The sequence below is a fragment of the Phoenix dactylifera genome, unplaced genomic scaffold (assembly GCF_009389715.1).
Source record: "Phoenix dactylifera cultivar Barhee BC4 unplaced genomic scaffold, palm_55x_up_171113_PBpolish2nd_filt_p 000333F, whole genome shotgun sequence".
In the NCBI taxonomy this organism is placed as follows: Eukaryota; Viridiplantae; Streptophyta; class Magnoliopsida; order Arecales; family Arecaceae; genus Phoenix; species Phoenix dactylifera.
In genome coordinates this window covers 17,176-28,536 of record NW_024067796.1, presented here as the reverse complement: position 1 = coordinate 28,536, position 11,361 = coordinate 17,176, and the positions used below count along the sequence as shown (strand labels likewise).

General features: G+C 35.4%; 1 long non-coding RNA gene across 4 annotated transcripts; it reads right to left on the bottom strand.

Annotated features, from left to right (window-relative positions):
- Nucleotides 1–355: 355 nt before the first annotated feature.
- On the bottom strand, nt 356–6,662 carry LOC103722523. 4 transcript variants are annotated; one of them, XR_005507996.1, is made up of 3 exons: nt 2,141–6,662; nt 1,922–2,028; nt 356–797 (listed from the first exon to the last, which is right to left on the bottom strand). It is a non-coding gene; the product is annotated as an uncharacterized LOC103722523 (long non-coding RNA). The 4 variants fall into 4 exon arrangements; XR_005507998.1 differs by having other exon boundaries at nt 1,922–2,455; nt 3,196–6,662; XR_005507997.1 differs by having other exon boundaries at nt 1,922–3,453; nt 3,533–6,662.
- Between the last annotated feature and the right edge of the window lie 4,699 nt (nt 6,663–11,361).

Genomic DNA, 11,361 nt, shown 5'->3' with positions numbered 1-11,361 from the left:
AGATAACAAAACTGATAATTAATAAAGACAATAGCAAAATATTATTAACATATTTAAATATTTATTTACATAAAAAATCGTAAACGCAGCCACAGTAACAACTAACCACACCATCAGTACCACTTACAGCATTAAATAGCATCATTTATTTATAATTCCCCGGTACTTGAATAAAAAAATAAGATTGAAAACTGTTCAATAATTCAGCTTCAGAGAATATTATTACCATGCCTGATATAGAAGTAGATGAAGCAGCAGCAGAATTTAAAAAAAAAAAATAGCAATAAAGAGAAAGATTAGCATCACCACATTAGGAAAGTAGAGGGCTGAACCAAAAGAAAAAAATGCCAATAGGTACTTGTCCACCACCTGCTTAGTGGCTTAAAATTGTTGAAAGAAGTATCATAAAGTTAAATATGTAAGAAGAGTATAAAAGGAATGAATTGGTTTCCACATATCCCTTATAATAATCGAAGGAATCCCCAAATCTCTACCAGCCAGAGTTTGATTTTTTCCTAAACCTATCAGCTATTGGTGCAAACTATGTCACCCATAATCCATCATCCATCACTAGATTAGATGGGCTCGAGCAACCTCAAGAAGAAAACAAGCCAAAGAAAAGAATATCTTAAAAAAATAGAAAAAACTTTCAGACAAAATCTAAAAGCAGAAATTTGACAAAATAAAGTAGCTGAGGAAGCTGATTATAATAAGAAAGCACTGTGACATCCTCTGCACCATATCCGCACGCAGAGGAAAACTACTGCCTGCAGATTGGAGGACCCTCCAAGCTTAACCTGCCATTAGTAATAGAAGAAAACAAATGCTTCAGCAACACAAAATGTCTCCACACATACATAAAAGAAAACAAGAGCTCCACAGCAAGGTGCATTCCTTGCCATGACTGGAGCCAAAAATAGAAAGCAATGGTAAGAAAAATTGCTAAATTTGAACCAAGTCTCTGCAGATCATGGCTCAATCAGGCTTGAAACCATTTAAGTATACTAAATTAATGTAAACAAAGGAGCCATATATAGACACTAAACTCAATCAAGCAGCTAAAACTAAAGTTTAACTAATGGTAAAGGTGCAAAAGTTAAAACGCTAGCTTGTTTAAGTATGGTCTTAGTATATCTTGGCTTTTATCTGTTTAAATGAGGCTTTGAGCTTCAAGCTCAAATCAACATTTGCTTAAACTTTACTGAAGCTTAATTTGAGTCAGGTTCAGATTCAGGGTATCAAGCAATTTCAAATTACGCTTGTGTCTGGATCTAATTGAAATTAGGCTTGACCAAGTCCATCCAGTCATAGAAACATCTCAAGCATGATCATGTGCAGAAAGTACGAGGATAGGGGCCAACCCAGCATACCAATTCCTCCAGCAAGACTTGCTGTAAGTTGGAGAAAACCGATGCTAGACCTCCAAAAGGCCTAAATATCAAATTGCCAAACTTGCCATGGACAGTTTAATTGAGTGTCCCACATTCCAACTTTTCTGATTTATTCTGCAAATAAATATTTTATTTTCATCCAGTTAATTAATTAGCATCGGACCCACATGATGCACTTGGAGAAGGGGAAAGGCAGACAGGTTGATGGCTCAGATGATCACTGCATCTGTTATACCAGAAGTTCCCTTCCCTCTCCCACCATTTATCCAATTAAGGATGGCCGCAATCTAGTTTCCTCACAGCGCAGACTGTCCAGATTGCACTGCCAACATTGTAGCAGATATGCAAAGGAGAGGAAAGATGGGGTTTTTAACTTCCACAAGTTCAAGAATAATTTACAGAATCACTAGGCAAGTGAAAGAATTAAATAATTAAAAAAAATATATTGGATAATAGTGCTACTTCATGCAAGTAGAAGTATACTAAGTAACAGCAGAAGAAAGGTAGAACCAAAGGTAGGCTGGTCTCACCAACTTTGGACGGTAGAAGGGCACTGCTTACAGTTTTCATACAAAGACCACAAATTTTTGTACATATCCACCAGACTAGGTGAAGCCTCCAGGCACTTTAAAATGAACTGCAACCATGAACCACATAAAAGGTTAACAATACTGGGAAAAGTAGAGAGCTTCATAACCAACTGTTACAAGAAATGGCTGAAAATACGAATGCAACATGCACTATCATACCAGCAATCCCCAAATATCTGCCAACCCTAATGGGATAAATAAGTGTTGAGTTTCCAGAACATATCTGCTCATTAATGTAATGTGTTTTCCCTGACCTTTCATTCACCACTATATTATTTAGGTTCTTGGAGGCCTCAGAAACAAAGAGGGCCTTAACAGGGGGGGCAAACTGGAAAAGAAAAGAGCAAAAAAACAGAAAACCAGCTTCAAAAACATGCCTAAAGAAAAAAGGGTAAAGAAGGGGGAGGGGAAGAGGAGTCTCATATCTGCGCTTTGATTTCCTCTGCACCTTGACAAGCAGCTGTCAGCAGGTGCCTGCAGCAGCAGTCCATCCAACCTTGGTTACTATGAAGGTGCAGAGCGTATTATCATCCTTGTTACTATGAAGATGTCCTCTCTTAGTTCTATTATTCTTTTATCTTTAAAATTGCTGGGTTTTGATTATTTGGGAATGCCTGGGAGAGCATATTATCATCCTTGTTAAAGTGATCTCTCTCTCTCTCTCTCTCTCTCTCTCTTCGCCTTCTTTATCTTCATGTGCTCGTGATGATAACCTGAGTGACTGTTAGGCTGCAGAGTGATGTAGAACTTGAAGCACATTTTGCATTGGAAATCACCAGAGACTCCATATAGACAGAACAAGAAAGCAAGATACTAAACATCAACCCAGATAAACAATCCTATAGAACTTAGGCTTGCACCCTCAAAACCACCGACAATAGGGGGGAGAGGGTTCACCGCCTAACAGCTACTCAGATTATCATCACTAATACATGAAGATAAAGAAGGAAGAGAGAGAGAGAGAGAGAGAGAGAGAGAGAGAGAGAGAGAGATCACTTTAACCAGGATGATAATATGCTCTCCCAGGCATTCCCAAATAATCAAAACCCATCAATTTTAAAGATCAAAGAATAATAGAATTAAGAGAGGACAAAACCTTCAAGTAACCAAGCTCTATCAGAAGCCCCAACGTTTGCTTTGGGGTGAAGATCAGCCAAAAACTTCTTATGTCCTGTCTCTGTAGTTGATATGCAGGCATGACACGTGAAACGCACCTGAGAAATCGGGGGAGGGCTGAGAACTAGGACTGGATATTCAAATGAATTAAGCTTGATTACAGTCAGCCTGATTTAAGGGTGACATGCCACTGGAAAGATGCTTTTGCTCATCTCCACAAGTAATTAGACTCAACAAAGCCCAACCAGAATTAGAAAACAAACAAGCTTCATCCTGTATTTCAGGCTTGAAATTAAATTCAAAGCTAAGCTAGATCAGACCCAGATTCCATGAATTTCATCTCAATTATGCTGCTCCTGCAAAAAACAAGAGGACAAGAAAGTTTGATTAACAATAAAAGAATCACGAGTTTAGGAGAGAAGGCAGCCTTCTTACCTACTGAACCCCCCCAAAACCCTCAACATAAACTGCAGAATACCATTTACATATCTCCCTGAGGCTCAAAGTGCCAAAATGCCAAAATTGCCCTGGACAGTTCATCAAAAAGATCTGGCATATATGAATCCTGGTTACTTCTGGAGAGCAAATCAAACTGTTCCTTTTGATAGAACACCAGCATTGAGCATGTCAGAATGCACTTCGAGAAGAAGGGCCACGAATTGCCACCAGAGGTTCAGATAAATCATCCCATACCAAACTGGGAGATTCCCCTCCCCTCTCCTCCCACCATCTATCCATCTAATGATGGCATCAATTGCCCATGGAACAACAGACCATCCAGATTGCTGTTCCAATCATTAGACACATAGAGGAGTTGAGAGATGAGGGTTAGCCATGATCACCTCCTTGCATTTAGAGAACAGTTACAAAATCACTAAGGGTGTGTTTGGTATTGCTTAGAAAAGTGTTTTTATGACTTTTAAAGCAAAAAAAGCACTTCAAAAATAAGTGTTTGACAACATTATCTAAAAAGTGCTTCTACAAGAAGAAAAAGTTAAAAAGGTTCTTTTTAGAAAAGTTAGAAAAATTTATCTTCTAGCTTCTCTTCTTCTAAAGCAGACGCAAAACACACCCTAAGCACAGTGACAATATTCTCCAAATAATTGAAAAATTTGTGAATTATTCTTTGATTTTTCCCATCAACTAAATGATTCTTCAAAATTTCTCTGCACCTGAATTCAAAACTATTGACTTATCCATGGAATTGTATGCAAAGTTTACAAGTTATTGACAAGTTACTAAATATTAATTTAAGAACTCTGTGTTACAAAACTGTTGATACCATTAAATGCTGCCCATTGAGTTGTTTTGCTATAGCCACTTTTTTGTATACTTTTGAGTAAATAAATATATAAATATTTTAAAAGAGGGCAGGCCTTGGCGCACCGATGTGGTTACTCCATTGTCACCTGGGTGTCACCAGTTTGAAATATGAAACAGCCTCTCTACACATGAGGTTAAGGCTGTTGTACATCTAACCCTTCCTAGGCCCTGCAGTGACAGAGCCTTATGCACCGAAACGGCCATTTTTATTTTAAAGAGCTTATATTCATTCTGTTGTTATGTCATTCTTGATATTTTTGTGATCCAAACTATTTCAAAACTCTTGATGAATTTGCTGAATTTTTCCCTAACTCTGAATGTCTACCTCTAACCAAATTCATTTCAGGCAAAGAACTTGTGACTGTCACTAGGTCGATGAAAGAAAGTAACTGAATAATTTTCAAATTATTCAAAGAATATTGTTACTATGAAGGAAATAGAATCTGATGAAACAAAAACAGAATAGATAGGACACAACTACCATATGTATTTTGTATCAATTATTCGCAGAATAGAAGTGGCAAGCAACAGTACTCAGTACCAACATGATAGTTTTACATGCCCATTCACCAGCCTTGGTCAAGCCTCAGTGCACCCTTTGAAATGACTTGCAATCATAAAATGCACAGGTTTTAAAGCTACACAAACAACTCTAGATGAAAACTTTTTCAAGATATGGCTAGAAAACAAGAATGCCATATATCCCTATCATCAAGCAAGCAAATCCCTGAATGCCTATCAACCCAAATGGAACAAATAAGTACTAGGGTTTCCAGAACATGAGCTGCTTATAATGCAATATTTGTGCTAATTATTCATCCACCACTACATATAATGCAATATTTGTGCTAATTATTCATCCACCACTACATATGGGACCATGAGGGTCCTAGGGAATAAACCAAGTCTTTCATAGGCAACAATCCTGAATACTGAAACCACATCCCAACCCTGCCTCTCATTGCCTAACCCTGGGTATTGCACCAATCCTGATTACCATATAGGAGTCTCAGAACTGAGTGGTGACAGTACTGATGACCTTTAGCATTTTTTTTTTTCAGGAAATTTTCAGAATCTTAGTTTCTTATAATTCAAAATATTTTCCAAACCAACCTTTCATCCATCACCATATCACTTGGATTCTTAAGGCACTTCAGGAGCAAACCAAGTCTTTCATAGGCAACAAAGTGAAAAATAAATAGAACAAAGTAATTTTAAGAACTCAAAAATGGTATTGAAGTAGAGATTTAACAAAGTCAAGAAGGAGAAGAGGAAGAGGAGACTCAGATCTGCCAATTTATAATAAGGCATTGTAAGGTCATCTGCGCCTCAAGTACCAGGCAGCTGCAAGCGGTTGCCTGTGGAGTCGCAGACCATCCTGGCTTGCCATGCCGCTACAACAAGAAGAATAGAAATGCTTTAACATCTCAGAAGTAATCTCTCTCTCTCTCTCTCTCTCTCTCTCTCTCTCTCTCTCTGTCAAAGAAAAATGCCTTTCACGCGCATCTTGCACTGGCAGTCATCACAGCCTCTTTACAAACTGAGTATTGCTACCAATCAGAGTTCCAGTCCTAGCCAAATAGGGGATTTTGCCAAAACAACCCATTTTGTTTCATATGGCAAGGAGCTTTTTTGGGTACCATGGTAGGATCCATAGAAGGGGTGAAAGTGGACTAGATAATATCCATCCAAATCCATTTTGTATCCAAATACGGATACAAATCTGAACATCCTCTAATACTCGTAATCAAGGTTCGTCGTCTCAGTATTGGGCCCGTTACCGGTGCCGCATAAGCAATGTGTCGATACGGTATGGTACGGAATTTTTTTGGCATACCAAATGTAGTATGCCATCCATACCAAGTATGGTACCGAACCGGTATGGTACATTCGTACCGTTCAGTTCGGACCGATATGGCGAACCATACCCATACCTATATCTATATCCATTAAAAAAAAAAATGGATATGGATATGGATGTGGATAAATAACTATCCAATCCGTATCTGAGTATCTGATTCTGTTTGTAATCTTATTTAATCTTATATAGTACTCATAACCTTTTAAGAAAAATAAATGACCCTATTAACATGTTACTGAATTAATTTACCTTATATTCAGTGATATATTTGATTTTATGGTCACAAAGTTAAATTAACTTATATCCTATATGTATATGTATCTATTTTAAAACAAACATGGATATAAATTTTTGCATCTGATCAGTATTGTTGCCCAAGGTGACAACCCAAGAGGGGGGGTGAATTGGGTCTTTTAAAAACTTTTCAACTACTTCTAATCTTTTAGAGTTAATTAAGCTAAGTTGTATGAATGCATAGTGGAATTTAACCTTAGTAAGAGTATGATTCTAATCTAATCAACTATTAAGCAGCGGACTCAATAAAAGATTAGTCTAAGTTTGCCCAAGTATGCAATTCAATACAATGAGTCTTAATGCTGTTATATTGAATGAGACTTGATTAAGTAAATTGAATATGCTTGCAACAAAAGGATGCACGGAGAAGAGTTAAGCAAGCATAGTATCTAAGTAAGTGAGTGAGGAAGTCAGATAACAAAGAGCATCACAAACACAACAAAAGTATAGTGGTTCGGTGCATCCCAGCACCTACATCCACTCCCCAAGACCTCTTGGGAATTTCACTATAATCCCTCAGATTACAGCCGGTTGTTTTACAAGCTTACAACCCAACTTGTTGTTTGCGAGATCACAACGAACTCGGTCGGTTTTCACAGGCTCACCGACTAGAACCAACCGATTGTTTTCACGGGCTCACAATCCAACCCAGTTGATTTTCCCAAAGGCTCACCAACCACAACCTTACAACGATTGTTTTCCGGGTTCACAATCAAGCCAGTTGGTTTTCCCAAAGGCTCACCAACCACAACCTTACAACGTTGGTTTTCCCTTTGGCTCACCAACAAACCTTAACACTGTTGGTTTTTCCTTTGGCTCACCAACAAACCTTAACCTCTTGATTCAATCCCTTGATTGAATCAAGTTACAAGATATTAGACTAAGAATTTAAGGCAAATACAAGCTTCTTAACTAAGCAAATATAGCAAATATAAACAAATAGAGTAAAGAGAAGCTCTCAAACGAGTTTTGAGGATGAAGGAGCTCGGCTTCTTCTTTACTTGACCCTCTTCTGATTTGGCACGAAGTAGAGGATCACCGAGGCAGCACACGGATGGAGAGGAAGCTTTAGGATTCACTCGGATGCTCTTCTTCTCTCTATTTTACTTTGAATGGCCCTTTTGTGCTTATGGGAGATTTTTCTTGTAATCTCTTTGAAATCTCTTTCCTAAATGTTCTTTCCCACTTCCATACCCTCTCCCCTTGCTCTCCCCTTGATTTTATAGCTTTAGAGAGAGTGAGAACAAAAATCTAGCCATTAGAGACAAAAATAGAGCCGTTGGAATCAAGAAAAAACTAGCCGTTATGCCTCCCAGCGTGCTGGAGTCGACTCGGCTGAAGTAGGAGTCGACTCGGCTGAAAATCAACTCTCTGTTTTTGGCTGTTTGCAGTCCTGGAGTCGACCTGCAGTCTCGGAGTCGACCTCGGAGTCGACTCAAGCAGGAGTCGACCTCGGAGTCGACTCGAGCACTGTAGCACTGAAAATCAACTCTCTATTTTTTGTCTGTTTTCAGTCGGAGTCGACTCGTAAAGTTCCGGAGTTGACTCGAGCACTGTTCCTTGAAACTCCAGAGTGCCAGAGTCGACTCTGAACTTCCAGGAGTCGACTCGAGGACTATTCTTTTGAATCTTTCTTTAAATTTGCTCCTCCAACTTAAATCCTTTGAACTTGAAACTTGGGCCAATAAATTGTAGCTTTCTTCTAACTTTTCTTAAGAGCTTTTGAGGCCTTCTTGTATTTTTCCAACTTGCTATGTTCCTTGCAAAACAAATTGTCTTTCTTCTTGCAACACAAACATTAGTATTTATACTTCAAGGTTTTGTGATCATCAAAATCAATCTTTAAATCAATCTTTGGGTCATCAGTCTCCCCCTTTTTGATGATGACAAAACTTGGAGTATATGCAATATAAAATATATTGTGTTCTAGAAGTAGTGCATAGCTAAGTTGAATGAAGTAGAAAACATATATATTTAAAACATACTTCATGATAATGCTTTAGATTTAATCAGCTTAACACAATCAACATATTTCAATTTAAGCTGATTTGTATTCAATTCAAAACATAAATCATTATGAGCATATACTTAGATATTTCTCCCCCTTTTTGACAACATCAAAAAGGTTGCAAGATAATGAAACATTAAGCACAAAGATAAGAATACTCCAATATGTCTTTTTCTTTTTGTACTCTGATTTGTATGTCAAATTATTGCAAGAATATGAATCATATAACTCAAGGCAATAATGTTAGAAAAAGATTAATGAGCATAGATCAGAGCCAATTATAATGAGAACACATCGAATGTGGTTCCAAAGATAGTTTTCAAATCAAGTGTAGGTGAAAACTTTCTCAAGTTAATTCAAGAAGTACCAAGAATGATATTCAAAGAAAGCACGAATGAAAATCTAATCATTCTTTAATAATAAGTATGAAAGCTTGTTCATTTAAGATCTTTTGCCCAATATATTAAGTATTTTAGCAATATGAGAGCAATTGAACTAATTTTCTTTTTGGAGTATAATAGCAATATATTAAGTATGATTTCAAAGTTCTTTTATTCCTTTAAAAATAAGTACATTTTGATACATATAATAATGAATTGGCACAAAATTGAAGTTCTAAAGAGCAAGCCAATAAGAACTCATTAGTGAATTCCAAAATAGATTTTCTAAGAGATACTCAATGAAATTCAACATTATTCTCCCCCTTTTTCATTAAGCTAGAGGCTCTTAAGATCAACTATTTGAATTGCAATTTGGTTCATGATTTATGCATAAGATATATTAACCAAATAACAAGCCTCAAGGTGTATCATAAAGATTTGTATATTTAAATTTCAGATGATACTTATTGGAGAGTATTAGGATCACTTCTCATTCAGTGTTCTTTCTCTCTCCTTTAGTTATGGATTTATGCGATTAAGTTCCATATGATCTCTCCCTCTAAAATTTTCTTTCTCCCCCTTAATTATTCATTCCATTTAAGAGTTTAAAATTTGAAGATAGTGTCCAATAAAATTGTCAAACTCGAAAATATATGTTCAATATATTCTATTTCCATAAAGCTCAAATTTTGAGATAAAACAACCTTTATACAACTCATCTCAAGGTACAAGCTTATTATGTATTCATGAAGTCATGCAATACAATGAGGTTCATCAAAATCAATCCATAAAGCATTCAAAATATTCATCAAATGGACGTGACATTTTGGATAAGATACAGAATGCATTTAGATTGAATATCTAAAGCTCCCCCTCAAAAGATGCATTCTTCTTTAATTATTCTATAATATTAAGAATGTAGAGTGATTTAGAATTATTCAAAATTTATAGCAATCACTCTTTTTAATCTTTCAAGAACAAGTTATGCTTCCTCTTAATCTTTGAGAAAATGTACTGAAATATTAATCAGAAAATGATTCATTTGAAGCTCAAATTCTTTCAAAAGCATTTACATTTTTTTTCTTTTAAGAATCATTTGAGTGAGCTAAAATGTTTCTAGACTTAAGATCATTCACTCTCTTAATAATATATATATATATATATATATATTGATGGAAGTCTTTAATAATGTAGGAGAGAAAAATATATAGATGATCATTGAAGTATATATATTTATAGAACTCAATTTCTTAATCATAGTTTTTCAGCAATATATACATGAAGCACAATAAATCTTTTTAATATCAAAATAAAATCATATATTTAAAAATATTTGTTTACAATTAAGATCATTGAAAGACACATCATTTAGACCAATATTAGTACACTTTAAGGATCAGAAAAGATATGTTTCGGATGCGTATCGAGACAATCAACCAAGGCGTCAAAATTAATTCTGTTTTTCTTATATTAAAATTTTCATTTAGAAATCATATTGAGTTATTCTCCTGAATGACGTGATCATTGAAGCATATAACTAAGGTTACAAAGATGTAACGATATAAGTATTTTTAAGTTAAGTTTAAGCTTTTATACAAAATCAGATTCTGAATTTTCATAAGAATTTCCAAGAAGGCTTTCACAATTATAATTTGAGATATGTATCTTCTACATTGTAGCTCATCTTAAATCACTAAGATTGAAAACACATATTTCAATAACATTCGAGCACTTTCAGAATCTTTGTATTTAATATTGAGTTTCGATACAAAATAAAGGATATTTTAATAAGTATTAGGACATTATGTATCAAAGTTAGGCAAGTAGAAAGATAGATCAAGATCAATTCATTTTGCCTAAATAGAAATATCCTTCTCTTCTTCTTTTTGTAAATCTATTTAACTTTCAAAGATAATCGTGAATGATAAAACTGAAATTTCTTTTTAATATTACTTAAAAAAAAACTTTATGTAGTATTTTAAACATTCAAGCATTGGAACACAAGTTAGTTTGAGGCAAGGGTGAAGCAAGGACTTGTGAGCAAAGTTAAGACATATTCCAAGTTAAGACATATTTCAATCAACTTATCCAAGCATGGAGCATTACAAAATATTGAAAACCCATAATTCAAAACATCATGCCACATGCAAAATATATTATGTGTTAAGTCATGCATTAAAATATTAAGAACAAGCATGTCAAGGATCAAAATCAATTCTTTTCGAATTAACTCCCCCTATTTAAATATAATCTTCCACTAATTTCATCCTTAAGGTGTGTTTCCAAGTGATTAATACTTGACTTGATTCTTCTTATATACTTTTATTTACTTTGTCATTCATTTCCTCCTTTTTTTTGAATTTCTTTTCTTAACCAATTAACGAACATTTTGATATTG